The sequence below is a fragment of the Castor canadensis genome, chromosome 1, assembly GCF_047511655.1.
Source record: "Castor canadensis chromosome 1, mCasCan1.hap1v2, whole genome shotgun sequence".
NCBI lineage: Eukaryota > Metazoa > Chordata > Mammalia > Rodentia > Castoridae > Castor > Castor canadensis.
In genome coordinates this window covers 10775878-10789317 of record NC_133386.1, presented here as the reverse complement: position 1 = coordinate 10789317, position 13440 = coordinate 10775878, and the positions used below count along the sequence as shown (strand labels likewise).

Below are 13440 nucleotides of genomic sequence, written 5' to 3'. Positions count from 1 at the left end.
TTTGTGTAAAAAGTAAAGGATAAGGAAAATTGTCACCTCGAGTCCTGGTCCCAGCCCACACCTTTCATCATCCTCTTAGCCCAGACTCTACAATGAGGCTTCTCATGGAGGTAGCCATGTCCAAGTTTTCACCTGTCCCATTTTGCAGAATTTCCAGAAAAAGAGTTACATATTACAGAAACTGACACCCTCCTTTGCCATCAATCTGGGGCATGAAACTGGGGGTTTTGACATCTCTTCTTTAGGAGGAGCTATGTGTGTTCATCAGCTTGGTGTTACCATAACAAAATACTGAGACAATCAACTTAATAAGGGAAAAGGTTTATTTAGGGCTCATGGTTTCACAAATATAGGTCCGTGGTTGTTGGCTCTGTTGCTTTTGAGCTTGTGGCAAGGCAGAACATCATGGTGGGAGCATGTGCAAACCGTTCACCTCACAGCAGGTGAGAAAAAACAAAAAAAGGAAGAAAGGCTTTCCTTCAAGGTTACATCCCCAGTAACCCACTAGGTCCCACTTCCTAAAGGTTCCACCACTTCCCAAAAGCACCACAGACTGTCAACAAAGTCTTTGACACATGGGCCTTTGGGGCCTTCTTTTCTAAGCCAAGATATGGGACAGGATTCTGAGCAAGGTGAGCACCTGGGGATGGGGAGGGAAAGAGCTGAAGCTTCCAGCTGGCACTATTGTAGGTTATGAAGGCAAGCGGGGCCTCTGGGCCACCCAGGGAGATTCTGGAAGAAAGGCCAGCAGTCTGGATTTAGGCCTGGTTTCTTCCTTGCGTCATCGTTGTTCTCAGGAACTTCCTGCCATTAGGATGCAGGATGTATACAGTTTTACAAAGGTCACAGAAATACTCTTAATATGAATGCTCCCTAGAAAACACCACAAATAAAGCTACAGGAAAATCCTTAAATTATCATCACCAAACATCAATGGTACTCTACTGTTTTCTTTCATTAACTCAGCCCTCCTCAGGAGCTTATCATCACATCGCCTCAATTTGGAAATATTTGGAAAACCAAGATATCAAAATACATACAATGCCGAGTAGTTACAGGTTTTTCTCTCAACATCTACACAGTACTGTGGAAGATTGTAGAGACACTGAAGAGAATGAAAGGGTGAAATTTCCCTTGGACTGCCCCTTCAAATCAAAAATTCAGATAACCTTTCGGCAAATTCATACTTGATCTTAGAGTTGACATCCCTGACCAGAGCCTCAGTAGCAAAAAGTCAGGGTCAATTAAAGAGGAAGTCTGAGTCTCCGATGGCAGATACAGAACTGAAGTTCTTCTGGTTCTTATCTTTATGGAATGCCAGCCCAGAATCACAACCCAGATGGTCCCAGAATGACCTGAAGGAGGATATCACCTTCAGCATCATTGACGTTTCAGGTCAGTTCATTCTGTGTGGGCTGGGGAAGAGGACACTTGTCTTGTGCCTAGGATATAGGATGCTTAGTACCCACTAGATGACCACTATGTGTCAGCAATACCTCTGCCCTATTGTGAAAAGCAAAAATGTCAAATGTCCCCTTGAGAGGAGGGAGAAGAGCAAGGTCAGTTGAGAATCACTTGTCTAGATTTGGGCCAAAGCATTTCCTAAGAACTGCTCAAGTGTATAGTCAGATTTTGGATTGTAGCCCCCAGATTTCTGGACCAAAGAAGGAAAGACAATATTTTGTTATGAAAGATGTTAAGATTAGGTCTTACTGGTTGACTGCCTTGTAATTTTAAAATCCTTATATGGCCCCTGGAGAATTTCAGATTTTAGATAGCTCTAAGTTCTGATGAGCCCACCAGGATGTTAGCCATCTTAGGTATCCCCAAAGAACCACAAAAATACTTTTGAAAATGACTAGAGCTTCACATTTTACCGAGGCTTTTACATTAAAATCTCATTTAAGTCTGAATGAATTGTTCATTTAGGACTGCAGTTAGAACAAAGCATAGCTCATCTCTGGGAAATCATGGCCAGCTCCAATCATTTTAGTTTTCTTATAGTTGATACTGTTTCTTTCTGATGATGGTGGGCCATGAGCTCATCAGAGACTTAAGGCCATTCCATGAGGAAATATAATGATTATGTCATTCACATGGAAGTGGGTGTGAGTCCCCTCATTTCTTTCACAATGACTTCTTGACAATGGTATTACAAGTTAGACTTTGAGAGACGTGACTACCTTAAGATATGTGATGAAGTTTGATAGGTTAGTCCCCCTCCCCCGCAAAAAAAGTAATTCCTGTCTACATACTAACCAATGAAATAGCAATGAGCCCAGAGAAACATTTTGTGTTGTTCATAATGATTTTTATCAGCGGCCTGAAAGAGTACAGCAGTGATTCAAACTAAACTAATTTTGCATAAAATTTAAACCATTTTAGGATTAGGTTAAGTGCATGGCTACAATTTACATAAATGTCCCACAGAGTGCTGACTCTGTAATTTGTGAGCAATTGAGATCCCCCATCCCAGCCAGAAAGAATAATACCTGAAGAGTTAATTTCGCAATGATTGAGGGCCATTCCTCAGGGGAGCCTCTGAACTCTGTGGGACAGAAAGAGCGAAGCTCCTGAGACACAGTTAAGGTGAAAAGAGAGCCTGAGCATGCAGTTGACTGGCCACATCACAGATAATAAGAGCCAGGGACACATAACACACAGCAGGACCGTGGAGAAGCCCAGTGTCATTAGTCATCTGAATGTCCACAAAGATTTGCATCTCTGTCACTACAAAATCCCTTGTGTGAGTGGCAATGTCCCCAGATCTACATTTGCTATTGTTTCTGACAAGCAGTCAATGACCCTCCTCCAAAATCTATTAAAACCTGATTTTTGGAAAGAATAGGTTGTTCATGAAACCATTTGAACTTAACACGCTTATACACGACTCATCCAAGTTCTGTTTGCAGCACTATCTCAATAACATGCCAGCCTGCATGCTTCCTGGCAAACCTGAGCCAACAAGGAGGTAGCCAGGCCCAGCCATTGCCCAGAAGTGGAAGTTTCTTGGTGAGCGGTTCTGAAAGTCAAACTCAGCACCTACAAGAAATGCACACTACATGACCTCCTAATGAGAATCCTTAGGAGAGAAAGGCCTAGAATGAAATTGTAACAAGCCTCCAATGGTGACTCCTGAGCACGCTACACTTGGACTCTAAAAGATGCTTTCTGAATTTGAGGAAAACTGGACCCGTCTTAACTTCCTCACATCCACAGCCTCAGCTTTTTGGTTGCATGTTTGGTCTGTCATGGTGACTACATATGGTACCAGATTTCTTGAAGACGGGTGGCTAAACCACAGATGTCCACAGCTCCATCCTATTTCCCTCTATCAGAAACACTCTCAGGTGAGGCTCTATTTTACATCAAGCCGGCGGGCACATGCACACACATGCTTTGACAATAAAAATGCCCATCTGGGATGGACCTGGACTGACCTACATGGAGAGGTTAGTCTGAACCTTTAAGTGCTGCATTTACTGCAGGAAAAACAGCTCTGCTTCTCTTTTGAATCCAACTGTGATAATTACTTCATCTTTAAAAGGAGCTCTCCTTTCTCCATGAAAAGATACCAAAAAAAAAAAAATACTCTGTGTTCTTGACATTAGCACTGCTCTTATGAATCACCTTATGCATTCTGATACATAAATACTACCTTCTCACTTCTTTATTGGCCACCTTACAAACTACAGTTATTATTACTAAGTTGTGAGATCCATAACAAAAAATAGAAACCTTTGTGAAAAGAAAATATGTGCATGAAATGGAAACAGCCTAACGCCTCCTTATTACTAAAGCTTTACATCATATCAACATAATATAGTGTCATTTGATCAAAGGAGGAAAACATTCCTTAAGGAAGAGAATCAGACTTTAGAAATGTCTATTTAAAGCCATCATTTTAAACTAGATCTTTTTAGAGAGAGAATATAATGAATGCATGTCTAAATCTTCCTCCAAATTTCAGCCAGTTAGCAAATTATTGTGTCTACTTGCCTTCGTAGAAATTAAATACTATGCTGATTGCCAAACTCAGATTGGGTTGTAGAATATGAGTTTCCCATCAGCTTTACAAGGTTAAAAACTAGGAGTCCATTATGTCAGTGAGCCTTCTGTCACTGTGACAAAATACCTAAGATAAACAACTTAAAAGGAGGAAAGGTTTAGCATGGCTCATAGTTTCAGAGGTTTTACTCCATGGCACGTTGGCCCAGTTGCCTCTTGTCTGAACTGAGGCAAAACGTCATGCCAGGAATGTGTGGTAGAGCAAAGTTACTCACCTCATGGTGGCCAGGAAGCAAAAGAGAGAGAGGAGGGGCTAGGATTTCAACAACCCCTTCAAGGGTGCTCTCCCCGTGACCAATCTCCTCCACTGAGCCCCACCAGCTCCCAACAGCACCTTCAGCTGGGAACCAAGCCTTCACCACAGGAGCCCTTGAGGGGCATCCATTGTTTCCCACAGCTCATCCGTACATGAGCACGGCTGTGAGTTGGAGCACAGCAGAGCTTTCTAGGAACCTGTGGATGTGGGCAGCACAGAGCCCACAGTGCAAATAAGTCCGTCTCTGGGGCTTCTGCCACACCCAGCACAACTGACAACTGCCAAGGAGTGCACGCTAGCCTCATGTTTTTATCCTCTTTGTAGGGGGGGTTTGTGCCATCAAATTCAATGGGAAAGCCCTAACAACTAGAGAGTCACAAAGCATATTGGAAAATTAAGGCTCTGGAAAACCAGAGAATTGCTGGAGACGTGACTGACATGCTAGAGCACCTGCCCAGCAAGTGCTATGCCCTGAGCTCAAACCCCAGTCCCACCCACTCCCCCAACCAAAAAAAAAAAAAAACTGAGAGTAAAGACAACTCTAATTTTGCTTAAAGCATCATTCCCTCAACTTATTTTACCACAGATTGTTTTCCTTAGCACATCATTCACACCCCCATAGACCCACAGATCTGCAGTGCACACTGCTAGGTGATTCACCCAGTTGTGTGCAAGGTCCCAGGATGCCTGCACAGAGTCCTCCCGAAGCTGACTCCAAGAAATCCATGGCTGCCTTAGTCAACAGGTGCTCTGAGTGCATATCCACACCACAGGGAGCCTGTGTTGGGTGGTATAGGGAGACCCAGAAATACAAGGCAGGCTTCCAACATCCTCCAGATCCAACAGGGTAGTAAAAGTAGGACAGGAAGTAAGGCAGGCATAAGTTGCAGTATAAAACAGAATATTGCATGAAATATAAAAACTCTGTGGACATACTGCTGATACAAATACAGGCAGATAAATTTGCAGTGAAACCAGTGTTCACAGAAAGCCACACAGAGTGGCTGGGGCCAGTCCTGAGCTGGACCAATGACATCAATGACAAAGTGCATTCTGGGATCAATCTATTAACTGGAATGCTTGTTAGGCTATAGGAAAAGGGAAGAGCAAGCTATATGCTGAGCTTTCAGACCCAGAAAGTAGGAGAAGAGTGGTCATCCCAACAAAATTGGCAAAACCAAAAGATGCAGGCAGAGCCTTAGTTGTGTTTTGATAGATCTGAGGAAAAGCAATGCATTTGTAATGAATATCTGCTGTTTTCCATCAGCATCCATTCACATAGCTTTTCATAAAGCAGTGCCCAGATTTTAAAGCCACAGTGGAACTGACTCATCTCAAAAGCCATCAGCAGAGGCTCTAACTTTCCCCTGAGTAGTATAGCGGGAAAAGAAGTAAGTTGCTAGCTGTCAGCCCATTTCCAAGGAAGGCAAACCAAACTGATGAGAAAACCTAGAACCTTGGTGAGATCATGGGAGCCCCTGCGTCAAACCATACCTGAAACTATGTATTCCAGATTCTTTAATTAATGAACTCCTTCATCATTTAAGACATTTAATCTGCATTTTTTAATCATTGCAACAAACACACACATAGATCTTAACTGACAAAATGTCCAGATGTTTTGTACTGATAAGCTGGGCTGACAATATGAATTTGGGAAACCAGCTCAAAAAGGTGACAGATGAAGCAATGTGACCAGAGAAAGAGAAATTGGGAGGGGGGTGGAATATTAATGACAGAGTCAGATCAGACAGGGTAGCTCACACCTACAATCCCAGCTGTGCAAGATGTGGCAATCAGGAGCATTGTAATTTGAGGCCAGCCCAGACAAAAAGCCCTCATCTTAAAAAAGCCAGGCAAGGTAGTACACACAGTCTGAGGCTAGTTCTGGGCAAAAACACAAGACCCATCTCAAAAATAACCAAAGCAAAAGGACTGGAGGCATGACTCAGGTAGTAGAGCACCTGCCTAGCAAGTGCAAGGCCCTGAGTCCAAACCCCTCTATCACCAAAAGGAGGAGAAGGAGGAGTTGGAGAAGGGAAAAGTTCCCTTAATAACAATTGTTATTGTAAATTGAGCACTTGTTCCATGCCGGACAGTGTTCTAGACATCATATACTTAATAAATCCTTCTAGTTCTCCTACATGACTATGAGGCAGGTAACATCAGCCTTTTACAGATGAGGAACTTAAAGGACAGAGAAGTGAATGAACTCATCCACAGTTTCACAGCTAGGAAATGTCAGAACAAGACTCCAACCCTGGCATTCCGTCTCTAGAGTTCACTCTCCTGGCCAATACACTCTTATTTATCAACCCTTGGCATCTTTCTGGAAGTGCTGCTTTTATGAGTAGGTCTAATGAGGCTGGCAAGGATTTATTTTGCCACAAATTTACCCCTCAGATTCATTCTCATTTGGATGTCTGAAGTACTTAGACCCTTGTATTATTCTCCTTTTATGAGGGTCTAGTAGAATGCAAATAGGCTGAGGACAAATAGATCATTCAGTCATTCACATCTTAGCATGAATTGGTTTGACGGAAAACTTTCTTATACCCTCAAAGCAATCTGGGGCCGTACAGATGTGCCAAATACATGAGATGCTATGGATGAAATAACTCAGTAGAGAGGGTTAGGAACAAACTTTCCCCTTTCACAGTTCGACTACAAATGGAGACATTTTTCCTCCTATCCAGCTTCTATCATCCAAAGCCTAACACCTCATTCTTCATGGAGTACAGGTTTTAAAATTTCATGGTAAAGGTCAGCCTTACTGTCCACGTCTTACACCCCCACAACTCACTTACAGAAGCACAATCAGTGATGCTTATTTTAAATACCATCTGTCTCGAGTGGGGTCAAGGGTTCCACTAATATCAAAACTTGAGAGTACAGGGCTGGTGGCATGGCTCAAGTGGTAGAGCACCTACCTACCAACCACAAGGCCCTGAGTTCAACCCCCAGTCCTCCAAAAGAGAAAATTAAGAGTAGAAACCTCACAGTGTATTCTTTTCAAGTAAAACACCCAAGGTGGAAAACAAGTACTTGTAGATTTTACTAATTTAAAAACCTTGAGATGTTCCATTCGTCCATTTTTTCATGACAGTATTCAACGTCTGAGGCTGGGTAACTTTGTAAAGACAAGAGTTTAGTGTGGATTACAGTTCTGGAGATCCAAGGTCGAGGGGCCACATCTGGTGACAGCCTTGTTGTTGGCAGAGTCCCAAGGCAGCCCAAGGCATTACATGGCAAGAGATGAGTGTGCATATGTCCCTTCTTACATGTGTCCCTCTTCTTACAAAGCCACCAGGATTCAGTGACAGGAACTCCACCTATTGACCTCTTCCAATCCCAATCTCCTCCCAAAGGCTCCTTTTCTAAGCACACTAAACAGATGGATTTTCCACCATCTGAATAAATTTCAATATGTGAAACTTTGGAGGATACACTCAAATCATATCCAAACTATAGCGGATGGCAACATAGACTATCAGCAAAATTTAACAATTAAATAAAAGTGAGGAACTAACTAGGAAAAAGTATATTCATCCTCCATTTATGAAACCCTGCCCCCATCTATAGTTAGCTAAGTCCTCTTTCTCCAACCATTCTTCAACCATCACCACCATGCGAAACTCTCAGAATGAAGTCCATCCAATAGCCCAGCTGGTCTAGAGTGCTCCCTGGTTGCGAACTTTCATCAATCCCTTCATACCCACTTTGCTCCCTGCACATTCTATCCACAGGGCAAGGGCGAGTGCAAGGACTGTCTTGTTCACCACCAGCACTTATCCAGAACTGAGGTGTGAAATTGGCTCTCAGAGATTAATACATGAAAGCAAAGAATTGCTACTCTAATGCAAAAATATCTCTAAAAATCACCAACACTGCAATAGAAAATGAGCAGACTGCATATGTTTATAAAAATAATTCAGAATAAAATGACACTGTTTTTGCCCATTTTCCCTTCCTCTTAAATTCAAAGAATAAAATGAAAACTAACATCAATCCCCCCTAGACATGGGGGACAGTTACTCTCCTAGACTGCTAAAACCTGTCCACAAGACACCTGGCTCTGTGTGGATCTGGACATCTCTAAAATGTTCACGCCTTTTGGCTCAGCCATTATGCTTTCAGGAATATTTCCTGAGGATACAGGCAAATAGACATTTATCTACAAAATGATCAGTGCATTGTGGTGGATGACAGCAAAGAGAAAGCTAAGTAAGCAATAAGAGATGATTGGTTAAATTACGCACATTAGTAAAATGAAATTCTGTGAAGCACTTTTAGTTAACACTTATTGGACTCTTTTATGAGCTGACACTGCACTAAGGATTCAACATGCAGTGTCTGAGTTAGCCCTCACAACATCTACAAAGTGGGCATTACTGTTATGACCATTCTCCATGGGAGGAAATTGTGATTAAGAGAAATTAAGTCACTCTTTAGAGGTCACACAGCTAGTAGGGGACAGCACCAGGGGCTCTCTTGGGCCTGACCCAAGAGCACTGAGTATCTGCCCTGTGTGAAAGGCATCAAATGTGCTCTCTGGCATGGAAGGATGGTCCTGGGCTCCAGACAACAAGCAATACCATTACCTTTCTATAAAATGCACAGCATATAAAATGTATGTGCTTTACACTCATGGCACACATGCATATCTGTGTGTTTCTCTTTGCTCAAGGGCTGGAGGAATTTACTTGTGAAAATTATCTGGGGGTAGCAGGGTCCTCAGATAATAGAGTTTTTTCTTTCTCTTGAAGAAAGAACACACTGTTGTGTGGTGTTCTTGGATGAGAACAGATCACTTGCACAATACGTGTTTTAAGGAGTGTTTCTTAAGTTGAGCTCGAAGTAGCCTAGAACTTCACTCAAACTCATCTTCTTCCAAGCAAGAAGCAAAGCTCAGGAAATCCAGTGATCACATGGCCATCTCGCAGTGAATCAGCAGTGTCACCACGACTGGGGTTATCTGCTCACCACCAGCCCCAAGCCCTTGGAGCTGCCCTTGTCCTCCCTTTGTGTAGTGGAAAATGACCACACCTAGCACTCGTTTTCCTGAGTACAAAACTGTCCACTGTCCCTCACTGTGACAAACATTCTATGGGCTACCTCCCCGGTGCCCTGCGAGACAAAAGCCCTGAAGGAAATACTCCAAACCTAGTTGTCAGATGACCTCTGAACACCTCTGAATCATTTTCCCACTGCCTATGCCATGGTTCTCAACAAAGGTGAGTATGGGCTCTCCTGGCATCTTCTCCCAGCTGTGAGAGCCCCTGGGAGACCCTGACTCAGTGGGTATAGAGAGGCCCAGGCCAGAACAATCAGAAGCACCTTTCCAGAATACTAGTGGACACCCAAGTAAGGACCAATGGCCTGTAGCCATCTCCAAGTGTTGGTGTCTTTGTGGAGAATGAGGCACATCCTAATTTATAATTGTTCTGATCCCCTGTTAGGAAGAACAGATGCATCGCTCTCTGCTAGAGTTGTGAAGTAGACCTGTGCTCATTTTCTGTGTCACTTCACACCCTAGAGAGATGCATGTGATGAGGGGCAAAGGAAGGCTGGCACCTCTACCACAGCTCAGGTAGAACTGGCCAACCCTGCATGAAGGACTTGGAGCCAAGGCTGGTCAAGGAGGGAACAGGCGCAGGGAGACCTGGAGGCTACTGGAGAATCCAGGCTGGGCTCCAGCGCATCATCCACCAGGGGGCCTGACCAGCTCTATACAAGCACCCCCCAGCCAAGAACAGATAGCAGGGCTCCAGAAAAGAGTGTTCAACTCATCCCCAGCATAGGCAAAAGGACAGTGAAATGATTCCAAGGGAAACTTACCCAGAAACAAGAGGAGGCTGGTTGCTCCTCTCTGGCTACTCTTTCAGAAATTGAACTTGAAGGAAGAACTGGGCCATTCTCCAGGTTTTTCTTTCTGCCTGCTACTTCCTGTCACAAAGGATTGATGGCAAAGGACCATTTTGCACTTTTGGTAAAATGGACAAGGTACATAAAGTACAGCCTAGCTGGTTCCACCAGCCAGGACTGCCAAATGGGGTGAGCTCTCACAGGCAAACCAACGTCCTTCTCACAAAAGGAGCAAGAATGAAAATATAGAAAAGATGGCCCCATAAAAAAGAAAGGTGGAGGATAAGAAAGAGTCATAGAGGGGGTGACTGTAATCAAATTACATTACGTGCATATATGGAAATATCACAAGAAACTCCCAAATGGGAAGCAGAACAGCTTTGAGAAGTTTCTGAATGGAAGATCACTTTTGCAAAGTACTTGACACTCAGAAAAAACTGAAAAAAATGCTCATACCATTTATGTTCCTTGGTAAGAATTAGTCTAAGCAAAAACTAGAATTTTTAGAGGATCCTGACTTAATTGTTCCTGTTTGAAAAGGGCCATACTACAATAACAGGCAGAATCCAAATGACTCGAAAGTATCTATGACCCATTATGGGTTAACTTTTGTCCTCCCAAAATAAGATATCATGCAAACCTAATCCCCAGTACCCCATAATGTGACCTTATTTGGGAATAGAGTTCTTGCAAATGTAATTCATTAAAATGAGGTCATACTGGAGAAAGGTGGGTCCTTAATTGAATAGACAAGTGTCCTTATAAGATGACAACTTGAAAAAAGAAAACACAGTGAGCGTTCCATGGGAAGATGGAGGAAGAGATTGGAATTGTGCCACACAAGCCAAGGAACACTAAGGATCTACAGCCACCACCAGTAGCTGAGAAGAAGCAAAGAAGTATTCTCTCCAATAGACTTGAAATACAGCATAGCCCGGCCAACACCTTGATTTGGGACTTCGAGCCTCCTAATAGGAGGAGAGGATAAATTTCTATTGCCTAAAGTCAAAAAATGTATAATTTAAAAAATAAAATATGCTAGATGCCTGTAATCCCAGCTCTTTGGAGGGTAGAGATTGGGAGGATCACAGTTCGAGGCCAGCCAGGGAAGAAAAAGTTAGCAAGACCCCCATCTCAACAGACAAGCCAGGTGTGGTGGTACACATCTGTCATCCCATCTATGCAGGAACATAAGTAGGAGGATCGCCATCCAAGGCTGGCCCTGGGCAGGGTGAGACCCTGTCTGAAAAATACCCTGAAGCAAAAATGGCTAGAGGAGTGGCTCAAGTGGTAGAGCATCTGCCTAGCAAGTGCAAGGCCCTGAGTTCAAAGACTAGTACTGCCAAAAAAAGAGAAAGACAGAAAACTTTCCCAGTGTAGTGGACTATAAAGGTGGAAAACAGAGGGAAATAAATACATGAAAAATTAAGATGCACTTATAAAAATTGTGACATCCATTACTCCATATCACCAGGAATCTTAGTTTCTGCTCACTTAGAAATGCTTTCTTCAAAAGAAAACTAAAACAGCTTTTTCTCTTAGTCAAATAATAATAAAGAACGTTTTAAATACTTGATTGCATTTCTTGCTTTTTTGGCATTGTTCATATTTGGTGTTTGTATATATTAATACACAAGTAGATTTTTAAATAAATCCTTACCTGGCAACCATTTTAAAAAATTTTTGATATACTTATCTTTAACTAGATTACTGAACTCTGAAAAACTGAGGAATAGATCATTATTGTAAAGAACCTCAGAACTAAAAGTAAAAATTAAAATAACAAGTGTTTTATTTAAGGTTATAGCCAATAACCAGACGTGGCAGTGCACACCTATAATACCAGTAGCTGAGAGGCTGAAGTAGGAGGATCACTAGTTTGAGGTCAGCCTGGGCTACTGAGCAAGTTTCAGGTTAGTAAGGCTACATAGTGAGACCTACCTCATTTTTTTAAAATTATATACAATTTCTTTAACACAGAAAGTGCTAATAATTCCTCAAAAAGAATGTGCATCCTTGCTCACAAACATACACAGTTTGGGGTCTTTTTACATGAGCGCCTTGACGAGGGATGCCTTAATGCAACGGAATGTAGTTCAAAGGTCGCAATCTCGAGTTCAAGTGTGGAGCTCAGGTACCTCCATGCAGTTACAGCCTCAAGGCTGCATTATCACATCCCCCTGAGCCACACGATCCTGCAAAACAACGTGCTCACGTCTCTTGAGGAGATATCTAAGCTTTCTCCTCCTCTTCTCTCTGACAAAAATCTCTCTGACGTCCAAGGAAGTTCAAAGCCAAACACCTCAGCTCAAGGCTTGTATTTCACAGCTAGAAAGCATTTGCCCCAGGAATGATAATAAGCCAGCAAAACCCACTGGAAAGAGCACTAGACAAAGGTGACAATAGCCTTTCCCCTGTGGACAAGGCAAGACCAGCTCTTCATCCTTCCTCAGGCCAGATGGAAAGCAGGTCTGTGTTCAAGCTTGGAACACCGCACAGGGCCCATGCATGCAGGTGACTGATGGGTAGGTGATGACACACATTGCCTCTGCATTGTACCCAGTCCCCTCTGGTCCCTAGCCTTGCTTGCCCTCCACAAATGCCTCTCTCCTTGCACAAATAAGCCATGCCATACCCTGCACAGCAAGCCAAGGGGCCTAAAGAAATTCTAGGAAGGCTCTTTCCTGATCACCCACCTGGAGGAATGACCAGCTGGCCTTGTTGTGCCAGAGACCCCATCTGCTGACCCCCAGCCAGTGAACACTGAGGTGTTTCCATCCACTGAACACTGAGGTGTTTCCATCCACCATCAGCCAGTTGTCATGCTCCTGCTTATGGATTGTTGTGCATTTAATCTTTGCCTTCTGCAGGAGGGCCTGGGTAAGTCAAAAATAAGGCTCTGCAGTAACAATGTTAAACAAATAGCACCAGGCCTGGTATTTTTAGATATGTGAAAATTCTCTCTAAGCACAGTGTGAGGGCCTGAAAACCCAGCCCATTTCCCATGGCTGGGCAAATACTGATAAGAGCATTATCCAATTTACAAGACACGAGAAGGAAAGAATCATGTGTGATGGAATTGTATAAATAATCCAGCTCCAAACAATTATGAAATATAATGTAATTACAGAATACTGTGCCTGGGTCCTGGTAGTACTGAGTTCTCTTTCGTGAATCAACAGTAATCTAGAATTTTAATGCTCATAGACCTTATGAGTAACCAAACACTGTAGGCAACTAAAAATCAAAAC

The 13440-nt window shown here is 43.0% G+C and overlaps 1 long non-coding RNA gene across 2 annotated transcripts in view; it reads right to left on the bottom strand.

Annotated features, from left to right (window-relative positions):
* Nucleotides 1-13440, bottom strand: part of LOC141420661 (uncharacterized) — a 140961-nt gene that overhangs the window by 11481 nt on the left and 116040 nt on the right. The gene's annotated exons all lie outside the window — the stretch shown is intronic.